The sequence below is a fragment of the Ursus maritimus genome, unplaced genomic scaffold, assembly GCF_017311325.1.
Source record: "Ursus maritimus isolate PB19 unplaced genomic scaffold, ASM1731132v1 scaffold_14, whole genome shotgun sequence".
Taxonomy (NCBI): domain Eukaryota; kingdom Metazoa; phylum Chordata; class Mammalia; order Carnivora; family Ursidae; genus Ursus; species Ursus maritimus.
In genome coordinates this window covers 67553440-67564306 of record NW_024423786.1, presented here as the reverse complement: position 1 = coordinate 67564306, position 10867 = coordinate 67553440, and the positions used below count along the sequence as shown (strand labels likewise).

The 10867-nt window shown below is 52.0% G+C and overlaps 1 non-coding gene across 1 annotated transcript; it reads right to left on the bottom strand.

Annotated features, from left to right (window-relative positions):
- Positions 1-4684: 4684 nt before the first annotated feature.
- On the bottom strand, positions 4685-4814 carry LOC121102681. The gene has a single exon (XR_005834793.1). It is a non-coding gene; the product is annotated as a small nucleolar RNA SNORA18 (small nucleolar RNA).
- Between the last annotated feature and the right edge of the window lie 6053 nt (positions 4815-10867).

Here is a 10867-nt window from a genome sequence, read left to right as displayed (position 1 = left end):
CCTCGCCCACCGCAGCCCCCCCCCCCCTTTCCCGGCCACTGCCTTCATTTATCTGTCACTGACTAGGTCTTTACCTGGTCGCGGGTTATGGTCTTTACCTACTCCTGGTATGAGCTCTTTGATTCCCAGGAGGGGCTTGTTCTTAAATTCCAGGCCCCAGGACTTGGCATGATGCCCAGCATGGGGGAGGCACCCGTATTTTGGGTGCGCATGTGAGTGACTGGGTGAAGAGTGTGTGTTGGGGGAGGGTCCCAGATGGCAGATGCCAGTAATGGGCAGAGCAGTCTGGTGAAATGATGTCAGAGGAAGGATGGTCTGATGTTTTAATGGAGTAAAGGGGGGAAACCTTCTTCTGAAGGGCTCTCACAGGCCCGAGGGAGAATGGGGAGGAGAAGTGCTCAGAAAGCCGGCAGGTGCTGTGGGTGAGGGCGGGTCCCAGGACAGTGGCAGCAGGCCACCAGGCGTGGCCTGCAGCTCCTGGCCCTCATGCGTAGTTCTGGGGCCAGCCTGTTACCTGCAGAAGGGAACAGGGCTCTTAGGGCTGGCGGAAAAGTCACCCGGGACTGGGGCGGAGGGACTTGGGTCCTCCTTTGCTGGTCCGAACCCTCCACGGTGCGTGTGCACCTCGGCCCCGAGCTGTGACGTGAAACTGGCGGCAGGTGCAACCTTTGCCCGAGTCTGAGCCCATGTCCCCAGTGTGGCTCTTGTGGACATTTCTATTATAAACATTGGGGTGCAGGTACCCTTCGGATCACTACGTCTGTATCTTTGGGGTAAATACCCAGGAGTGCAATTGCTGGGTCATAGGGTAGCTCTAGTTTCAACTTTTTGAGGACCCTCCACACTGTTTTCCGGAATGACTGCCCCAGCTTGCATGCCCACCAACAGCGTAGGAGGGATCCATCCCCTTTCTCGGCGTCCTCGCCAGCATCTGTCGGTTCCTGACTTGTTAGTTGTAGCTGTTCTCCCTGCTGTGACGTGCTATCTCACTGTGATTTCGATTGTATTTCCCTGATGCCCAGTGATGTGGAGCATTTTTTCATGTGTCTGTTGTCCATTTATTTGTATGTCTTGTTTGGAGAAATGCCTGTTCATGTCTTCTGCCCATTTCTCGACTGGATTATTTGTTCTTTGGGTGTTGAGCTTGATACATTCTTTATAGATTTTTGGATACTAGCCCTTAATCTGATGTCATTTGCAAACACCTTTTCCCATTCTGCCGGTTGTCTTTTGGTTTTATTCAGTGTTTCCTTTGCTGTGCAAAAGCTTGTTACCTTGATGAAGTCCCAGTAGTTCATTTTTGCCTTTGTTTCCCTTGCCTTTGGAGACGTGTCTAGTAAGGAGTTGCTGCGGCCGAGGTCGCAGAGGTTGCTGCCTGTAGTTCTCCTCTAGGATTTTGATGGATTCCTGTCTCACATTTAGGTCTTTCATCCATTCTGAGTCTGTTTTTTATGTATGGTATAAGGAGATGGTCCAGTTTTATTCTTCTGCATGTAGCTGTCCAATTTTCCCAACACCATTTGTTGAAGAGACTGTCTTTTTTCCATTGGAATTCTTTCCTGCTTTGTCAAAGATTAGTTGACCATAGAGTTGAGGGTCCATTTCTGGGCTCTCTATTCCGTTCCATGGATCTTTGTGTCTGTTTTTGTGCTAGTACCGTACTGTCTTGATGACTACAGCTTTGTCATAGAGCTTGAGGTGTGGGATTGTGATGCCACCAGCTTTGGTTTTCTTTTTCAACATTCCTTTGGTTATTTGGGGTCTTTTCTGGTTCCATACAAGTTTTAGGATTATTTGTTCTAGCTCTTTGAAAAAAGTTGATGGTATTTTGATCGGGATTGCATTGAATGTGTAGATTGCTCTAGGTAGCATAGATATTTTCACAATGTTTGTTTGTCCGTGAGCATGGAACATTTTTCCATTTCTTTGTGTCTTCCTCAATAAACCCGACCAAAGAAACAAAGGATCTGTACTCAGAAAACTATAGAACACTCGTGATCATTTTCTTATCTCCCCTTTCTCTATTCTTTCCTTCGGGGGGTCGTAACCGACGGGTGGAGACTTCTCCTCCTTGACTGATCTTTGTCTCCTAAAAGTTCTCTTATATATTATGAGTTTCCAACACTTTACCTTTTTATTCTCCTCTGGAAGAATTCCTTGACTTTCCCTCCCTAGTTTCCGTATTTTTTTTTTTAAGATTTTATTTTTTTTTTTATTTATTTGACAGAGACAGAGACAGCCAGCGAGAGAGGGAACACAGGCAGGGGGAGTGGGAGAGGAAGAAGCAGGCTCATAGCAGAGGAGCCTGACGTGGGGCTCGACCCCATAACGCCAGGATCACGCCCTGAGCTGAAGGCAGATGCTTAACCGCTGTGCCACCCAGGCGCCCCTCTATTTTTTTTTTTATGTTAGCATTCATATTTTTACTTTTGATTTGAGGTTAACAATTTTTGAGTCGGTTTTGAAAAACCTTTTTTGGATACTCGTGGTTCAGACTCCTTCACGTGGCACAAAGTGTATGTAAGCAGAACTTCCTCCCATCCCCTCCTCCTCATCGCGAGCTCTCACGCTGCAGCTTGCGGAGAGGGGAGAGGGTGAAGGGGGTCCATGCTCCATGGGAGATGCGGCAACAATGACAGGGAGGGAGGGAGTGAGACAGCCCGCAAAGCTGGTCCACAAGCAGTCTTTCCCTTGATTTCCATTCCTCTTCTAAATCCCGTTCTGGTACCTGCTGTCTGCTAGACTGGAGCCCCTCTTCCTGGCCCTCCCTGCTTCTGATGTAGGGCCCTGCCCCATCCCAATGATCCTGCCTGCCTTCTGGTTTCTGGAAACTCCTCAAAATCTCTGGTTTGCTGATGTCACCCTCCACTTCTACTTTTAGGATGGTTATGAATTATTTTCCTTCTCTGTTTTTCTGCTGTCATTTAAATGGATTTTCTGAGAAGTGATAACCAAGTGGGGCCTGGAAGGCCAGTGTAGGGACTTAATCAGCAGTTCGATATGGTTGGAACAGGCCCTCTGGGAGACAGCACGGGGGACGGATGGGACAAGATTGTGTAGGGTTGCCAGTTGTCCTGTAGGTGCGAAGGAAAGCAGGACTGGGGCAGAGGCCATGGAGGTGGCGGCAGGGTCTAGAGATATTTGAGATGCGTCAGCTCCCAACCTCCGCACGGGGGAAGGCTGATGTCTAAAGCCAGCAAGAGGTCTGGCCCAGTCTGAGGCAGAGGGGGCACAGCTGAAGCCACATCGCCAAGAGACCAGGACAGGAAAGAATCCTAAGAACCAAATATGGGCCCTGCGACCGTAGTCCGCGAGCAAGGACCAGGGACGTGGCGGGTCGGGCCAGGCAGGGGTGGGACTCAGGGTGTGAACTAAGCAGTCAGCCTGCGTGATTGCGAGGGGATCTGTACTGACGCCGCGCACTGAGTGAGGTGCTTGGGGCCAGAAGACGGGATCGTTGGGAACAGCTTCCAGAGGACTTGCTGACTTGGTTGAGTGTTGGGCATGAGGAGAACAGAGGAATCCAGGGTGACCCTGAGGTTCCTGGGCAGCTGGGTGGCCCCGTCCGCCCACAAATGGGGGGGGTTCGGGAACGTGCACAGGTTACGGTCGAGGGATACAGTGGGTGGTCGAGTTGGGAGACTGGGGACTGTGGGCCGGGTGGCCCTTCCACCCTGCTCTGGAGCCAGCTCCGCCGGCTTTGCGGGGGTCTGGCCTTGTTCGTTCCCCAGCCTCTTCCTCTGCAGCTCTTGCCCTCCCTGAACGTGTTCAGGCTCCTCCCCCTCTCTGAGCCTCACCGTCTTCGGTTTACTGACTGTTTGGCCCCAGCCCTACAACCCACACACTTCCCACAGCAGCTTGCTGTAGATGACCTCTCGATTTCCAGTGCTGACTTCAATACACTGTCAAATCTGCTTGCTTTTTTTTTTTTTTTTTTTAATTTGGGGGGCACCTGGGTGGCTCAGTTGGTTGGGTGTCTCCCTTCGGCTCAGGTCATGATCCCAGAGTCCTGGACTCCCTGCTCAGTGAAGAGTCTGCTTCTCCCTCCCCCAGCTCATGCTTGCTCTCTTGCTCTCAGATAAATAAAATCCTTTAAAAAACTAAAGGAAAAAATTTCCTATAAAAATTTTTTTTAAGTCAGATTTTTATTTAAGGAGTTTTATATGTGATTCTTTCCGTTGCCAATCACCTAAGATCCTCCAAAGTCAGAATCATAATCTTCAAAATAGCCCTTTTAGAAAGAACTTTTGCGGTGTCTGGTAGCTCAGTCGGTTAGGTGTCCGACTCTTGATTTTGGCTCAGGTCATGATCTCAGGGTCGCAGGATTCAGCCCCACGTAGGGCTCTGCTCCAAGCGGGAAGCCTGCTCAAGGTTCTCTCTCTCCCGCTGCCCCTCCCCCTGCTCACGCGTGCTCGTGCTCTCTCAAAATAAACTTCTTTCACTTGGGCTTCTTCGCTCTCCACTTGAATATGGACATATTTCAGAAATCCCCCACCTATAATCTTTGGGATCCACTTTCTGTGCTTTAGGGCCACGTTTAGGGTCAGAGTAGATGGACCTGCCTGGTTCTCTGCTTCAGACACCCCTAGACTGTCACTCCCTAGAATTGCACGGATTGTAGGGATACGCCAGTGCCTGAGGTTTAAAAAATGTGGCTGTTAGGTCTTTCATAGTTTTAGACGATTGATGTCCTGTAGTTCTTTCCCACAGATCTAAACATGGTTCTGTGAATGAAGGAAACCACATGTATTCTGTCTGAGGCGTTCCCAGCGGTGTAGGTCTACAGAAAAAGCTGCATCGGGATAAACCTCAGCTGCTTTATTTTATTTTATTTTATTTTATTTTATTTTATTTTATTTATTTATTTATCATAGAGAACTTTATTTTTAAATTTTTTTTAATTTTTCAAGATTTTTATTTATTTGACACAGAGAGAGAGAGAGCGCCAGCGAGAGAGGGAACATAAGCAGGGGGAGTGGAAGAAGCAGGCTCCCAGCGGAGCAAGGAGCCTGACGTGGGGCTCGGTCCCAGGACCCTGGGATCACGCCCTGAGCCGAAGGCAGATGCTTAATGACTGCACCACCCAGGCGCCCCCATAGAGAACTTTGAAGCTTTATTGAAAGACGTTACAGAACAGGTCCTGTCAGTTGCCTGTGTTTTTTTTTTTTTTTTTCCCATTTGGGATTCTTAAATCCTTCCCCAGTCACTTCTCTTCGGTCCCATCTAGTCTCCCTGCGTCAGAGCTTGCCTTCCCAGCTCGTCCTTACATGACAGTGGTCTTTCTAAAATAAACCTGACTTCACCTCCTTCCTTTACCTGATACTCCCAGTGCCTTAGGATAAGGTCCCAGCTCTGTCACCGGGCGAGTACTGTCTACCTGATGTTATGTCCGTTAGGATCTGTCATGAGAAGGTGTGCCATCTCCACGTGTCCCATTGGTGGGGTGTCAACTCTGATCACTTGGTTACAGCTGTGGCTGCCGGTGCTCGTCACTGTAAGGGTGTTTCCTCCAGCGATGACTCTTGCCTGAGTCAGTTATTACCATGTAACATGGCAGTTTTGTTTCTTTTCATTCTTTCCGTCTTCATCAGTTGGCACTCTTCATAAAACAGAGTTTTACCTTCTCCTTGCTCCTCCTTAAAACTTATTTTTTAAACTATCGGTACGGACTTGCGGAATTTTACTTTCATGCTGTGTGTTCTAATCCATTCGTGTTTTTCATTTTGACGCCCAAAGTGAGCCAATGGGAGCCCACTCAAGTTCACTTCTAGAAGCGTTCCCGTCAATTTTTTGAGCACTTCCTTACTTTGTTTCAAAAAAACAGAAAGGTTTTTCAAGCTCACTTTGTATTTTCTGGCTTTGGAATCAGCCGTTTCTCCAGGGAGCCCTGTTTCCTTCAGTGGAGAATCGTACTTAGAAACCAAGATTTGGGTCGGTGTGCTCATTGTTACTGGGGCGTCCTTTCTTCTAGGCCCTCAAGGTGAAAGAACTAGGAGATTTTCCCTTTTTTAAATAATGAGTTGGAAGAACTCTTGCTTACGGGAGAATGCCATCTAATTAATGAGTAGGAATGCTTGAGTTAAGCAAATCACAGTTTGGCAGCTTTCATAGTAATAACTCGTTCAGGCAAGAATTGTCAAACTCATTGGTGAAAGTCTGATGAGGAGCAAGATATGTGGTATCTATTCCAAGATACGTGCTAATTACAACGGGAAAAATAGTTACAGTGGACAAAGCTGGCAGACACCACGGTAACCAGGTAATCCAAGCTAACATCACCGGTAATGGGACATACAGATATTACGTGCCTCCTGATATCTTCTCGACTGATGGCTTGTCTATACAGAGGCCGATGCTTTTGACGATTGATGTTGAGTCTGCAGTGGTGTGTTTTAACCTTAGCCGTGGAGGGTACTTCATGGGGGAGAAGACGAGGTATCTTTTTATTCTCAGGTTTGGTTTCAGGCAGGGGCCCTTTCTCTTAAGGACTCTTATTTCATTTGAAAATCAGAGTCTGGAGCCCAGCAACCGCGGGCTGTGCCTGAGTTCCCCCTGATATGTGAAAACCAAAATGTGAGACTCACCAAAAGAACAGCCTCCAAGGTGCACTCTGGGAGACCTGGTCCTGGTCCTTATCTTCAGTCTCAGTGGGTTGAGTCACTGTCACACCACGGTGGAATGTCTCCTGGCCGTAGGAAGCTGGTGGGGAGTGCTGATAGCTTTCTTTCCGGCCAGCTGCATTCATCCTCCATTGTTCTTGGGTGACTTCGAAGGACAACTGGCATCCTGTCCCGCCACCTGTACAGGTGGCAGTGGGCCCAGCTCAGGCCCCCGCCAGGTCTGCCACTGGGATTCAGACACATCCGAACCTGTTCGAGTAGATGAGAACGCTCCCCAGGAGCCAGCGTGGCCGAGGGTCCTGGCCTCCTGGAAAGCGCTTAGCCTGAGGGTAGGCTCTGGTGACCACAGCCGCCGTGTGGCGGGCGGGCAGGTGCTGTCCTTAGGTCAGGCCGCCCTCCACACTAGAGCTCGGACCATGGCAGGTGGTGGGGACAAGGCAGATAGCCCTCTGTGCATTTACCGCACATGATCAACGGGAGACCTTCCCGCTCCCAGACCCCAAGTTCACATACAGAGAACTAAACAGTGTCTACTCTTTCTTTGTAAGCTGGTTGTATTTTTTTCTCAGATGTTTGCTAGAATGCCTACTGAAGGCATCCAGGTCTTCAGTGTTCTTTGTGGGAAGCTTTGTGGCTTTGTATCCTATTTCTTTTTTTTTTTTTTTTTAAAGATTTTATTTATTTGACAGAGAGACAGCCAGCGAGAGAGGGAACACAAGCAGGGGGAGTGGGAGAGGAAGAAGCAGGCTCATAGCGGAGGAGCCCGATGTGGGGCTCGATCCCAGAACGCCGGGATCACGCCCTGAGCCGAAGGCAGACGCTTAACCGCTGTGCCACCCAGGCGCCCCTGTATCCTATTTCTTTAACAGGGACAGCGCCATTCAAATTCTGTTTTTCTGTCCATGACAACTTTTCAAAAACCCTTTTCGTTTGGTTCCGGAGAAATCTGAGGCAGCTACCCAGCACAGAGATGGCCCTCCTGTGGACACAGCCTCTTGTGGACTATAGGCCCAAGCTCCAGCAAGACAAGACGCGTCCCCATGCCCCTTGCCTCGTTTTGGCAAGAGCTGCCGAGTGGCTGTGAAACTCGTCTGTGCGGTGAAGACCAGAGTCCTGTTCTCTCCTTGTCAGTTCAGGCTCCTGGTCGGCACTGGGGTGCCCGGCCCACGGCGGGTGCTCCGGAGTCAGCAGTGAACCGGGTGGTCTCGCCCTTAGGGAGCGCATGCTTCGGTGGAGGGAGACACAAAAGACAGTTACGTGCGAGGTTGGGGGAAGGGGGCGCTGTGGGGATCGCGGGGCCCCCCCGGGAGCACAGCGCTGTACTTCAGGACAAATAGACTGGTCTGCTTCCATGTGGACTTGCAGAGTGTGAGCTCATGGCCATGGCGTGGGGGACGAGGGGGAGGATGCTGGTCCCCGCGCAAACTGCTTCGGTTTATCTCGGTTTGGGGTCGCGGGTGGAGCTATCGGCAGGAAAGGAAAAAGCCCTCTGTCCCACGGCTGTGGCGCGGGAGCCCCAAGGGGACCCAGGAGGAAGGAAAAACCCACCGCGCCTGCATCTGGGCCTGCTTCCTCCCAAAGCCGCATGCCAGCCCCGGCCGGGCCCCACTGCCCGCCGTGGCCTACTTAACCACGGTCCCCCGGCTCCGGACAGCCCTTCATCCGCCTCGCCCTGGCACTTCCCAGCCCTGCTCTCATTCAGGGTTTGCCAGAATTGCCTCTAGAGTTTTTGGGTGCATTTTTAATATTCATCGTGGCAGCCTGCAGCCCGCCACGCTGCCTGCCCGGGCGCTCCGAGTCGGTAGTGTTCTAGGTATGACATTTGTAGGTTTTGAGGGTCTGTCCCAACGCGATTTTGATAGACGTCCTGCTGTTATTCGTGTGCATTTCTGGAGAATAGGAAGTTTTCCTAAAAATGCATATATACACATGCTTTAAAGCAGGACTGTTCGCATTACAGAGGAGTTCCACTTGCGAGCTGGACAGAATATAAAGAGAAAAGTCCGTAAACAAACAGTTTAAGAACCGGCGACAGGACTCCCCCTCTCCTCCCTAGAGCTGTGCGTCCATAAAGCGCTTTGAACACCTTCTGTCTGTGCTGAAATCCCGGGCAGCGCATGGGGGTGGGTCCTGCAGCCACTTTTGTCCCCGTTTCTCAGAAGAGCGAGGGCAGACTCCGGACAGCCCTCCCCCCCAGCACCCGGGGCAGCCCGCCGAGGGCATATGCTGATCTCTGAGCACCGGGCGAGCTGGGAGTCGGGATTTCCAAGGCCAAGAAGGCTGGGAGGGAGGAGACCCTGCCCCAGAAATAGGCCAGCCCTTGTTGTGCGGAACTTGGCCGTTCCACTTCGGTTATGTAAGCTCAGTGTCCACACTGTTCCCTTTGTTGAGTCCCTCCATGTGACTGGTTTTTCTGTCAATCTCCTGAGCTAAAGAGCCCCTTCGAGGGAGAATGGGTGGGTCACAGCCCAGCCTCATGCCCCGCAGTGCCGCGTAGCCGCTTCCCAGAGCGCCGACTTTCCCAGAACACCCCTTTTGTGTGCGAGAGAATTGCTCCTGCTTGTTCGGAATAATAAGGCTGCTTATGCTTCCTTTAGTCATCTCTGCATTTTATTGACACCTCCTACGTTTGGGGCCGATGTCCAGCTTCCTTGGCCTACTCTTGTGCTCAGTGCCCCCCACAGCAGGGCAGAGACTGGCGTAGGGGCAGATGGAAGAAAAAACTCGACCCCTGCCTTTCGGGAATGTTCGGGGACACACACACACACACACACACACACACACACACACGCACGCACACAGGAGGATGTTGTGGGAGCCACTGGTGGAGAAGGAGGAAAGCATGGAATCTGCAGGCCAGAGGTGGGGCCAGGGAAGGAGACAGGCATTCTGGAAAGGGACAGGGGCCACAGCCCCTGAAGTAGGAAATGAGAAGACAGGCAGGAGGTTACTAGAGCCTTTGTGAGACGCCAGGGAGCCCAGGGGTCATCCCTGGTAGCATCCTGCCCAGTGCGGGGACACCTGCCTGCTCTCTCCGGCATCCCCGACTGTCTCCCGCCGGGGCCCGGGTCCAGGCTTGGCTCTCGTGGACACCGTGTGCCATAAGGGAGCTGGAGCGCCCGTGCTAAAGTGCTTTTGTCTTTGGAGCCCATGCTTCTCCTGGGGGTCTGGCTGTTCCTCCAGCACCGTGAAGGAAGTCTCTGTGCTGCCTATTAAGGGCTGCTTACCAAGAAAGTAGTGGGGGCTCGTGCTTCAAGCCTCCTGTTCCCATGCGGCCGGCTCCGGCGGGAGGCTCCCTGGAGCCAGCGAGCGGCTCCGGCAAGGGCACACGTGTCCGGGGAAGAAGGCGCAGCAGCTGCCCCGTGGCTGGCTGCCCCCGACGTGGGCCTGTGGCGGGGTGACCAGCCGAGGCGGGAGCCGGGACTGGAGAGAGGAGCCATCTGGTCCCGAGCAGGAAAATGACTACTTTCGGCCAAACTGGAGTCAGGTCAGATGGAGTTTGTGTCCTAAGTGCAGTTCGGGGCAGCAGGCCAGTAATGCGAGCCCTCTGAGCCTCGGTTTCCTCGTCTGTACACCGGAGAGAGCGCAGCTGTGACCTGAGAGGCGATGGTCTGAGCGTGACGGGTAGGCTGCCTGGAGGAGGTGTGTCGGGGAGCAGGCTCCGTGTCAAGGCTGGGGCGGGGGCTCTCATGTGGTTTAAAGGCCGCCAGAGTGGGAAATAATCCACCAGTTAGGAGGAAATGAGGGAGGAAAACTTGTTTTAGATGAAGGAAGAAATGATGAACTTTTTTTCTCCTTTAAAGTTTCAAGTACTCTTGGCACATTAAAGATGGAAATGGAGACGTGGCTTTAGTCTCCCCTTCAGCGGAGTATCTTAGGGCCTCGGAAGAATTCAGCTCATTTTCAACCCCGCAGTGCTTTTACTGGACCCGAAGTCCCCCTGTCGCCTTCCCAAGCTCTGTGCTCCCCGGGCCACCACCAGATCCCTGAATCTTCTCTGACCCCTTCTGCGGACATTCCCTCAGCCACCTGGCCTTGACCAAGGCCGGCCCCCCAAGGACACAGTTTCCTGTATTTCTGCCTACACCCGGGACCCCAGGTGGGGACTCGGGCTCCAGCACTTTCTCTTGGTTCTCTCCACTCTCCTTTCCAGAGTAATAGCCCGTTCCCTCCTGCAAAAGACAAGAGCCTTTGATGTTCCGTTGTCCCCCGCTCCCCTGGTGTGCGCCGTGGCACCTGCCACCCCC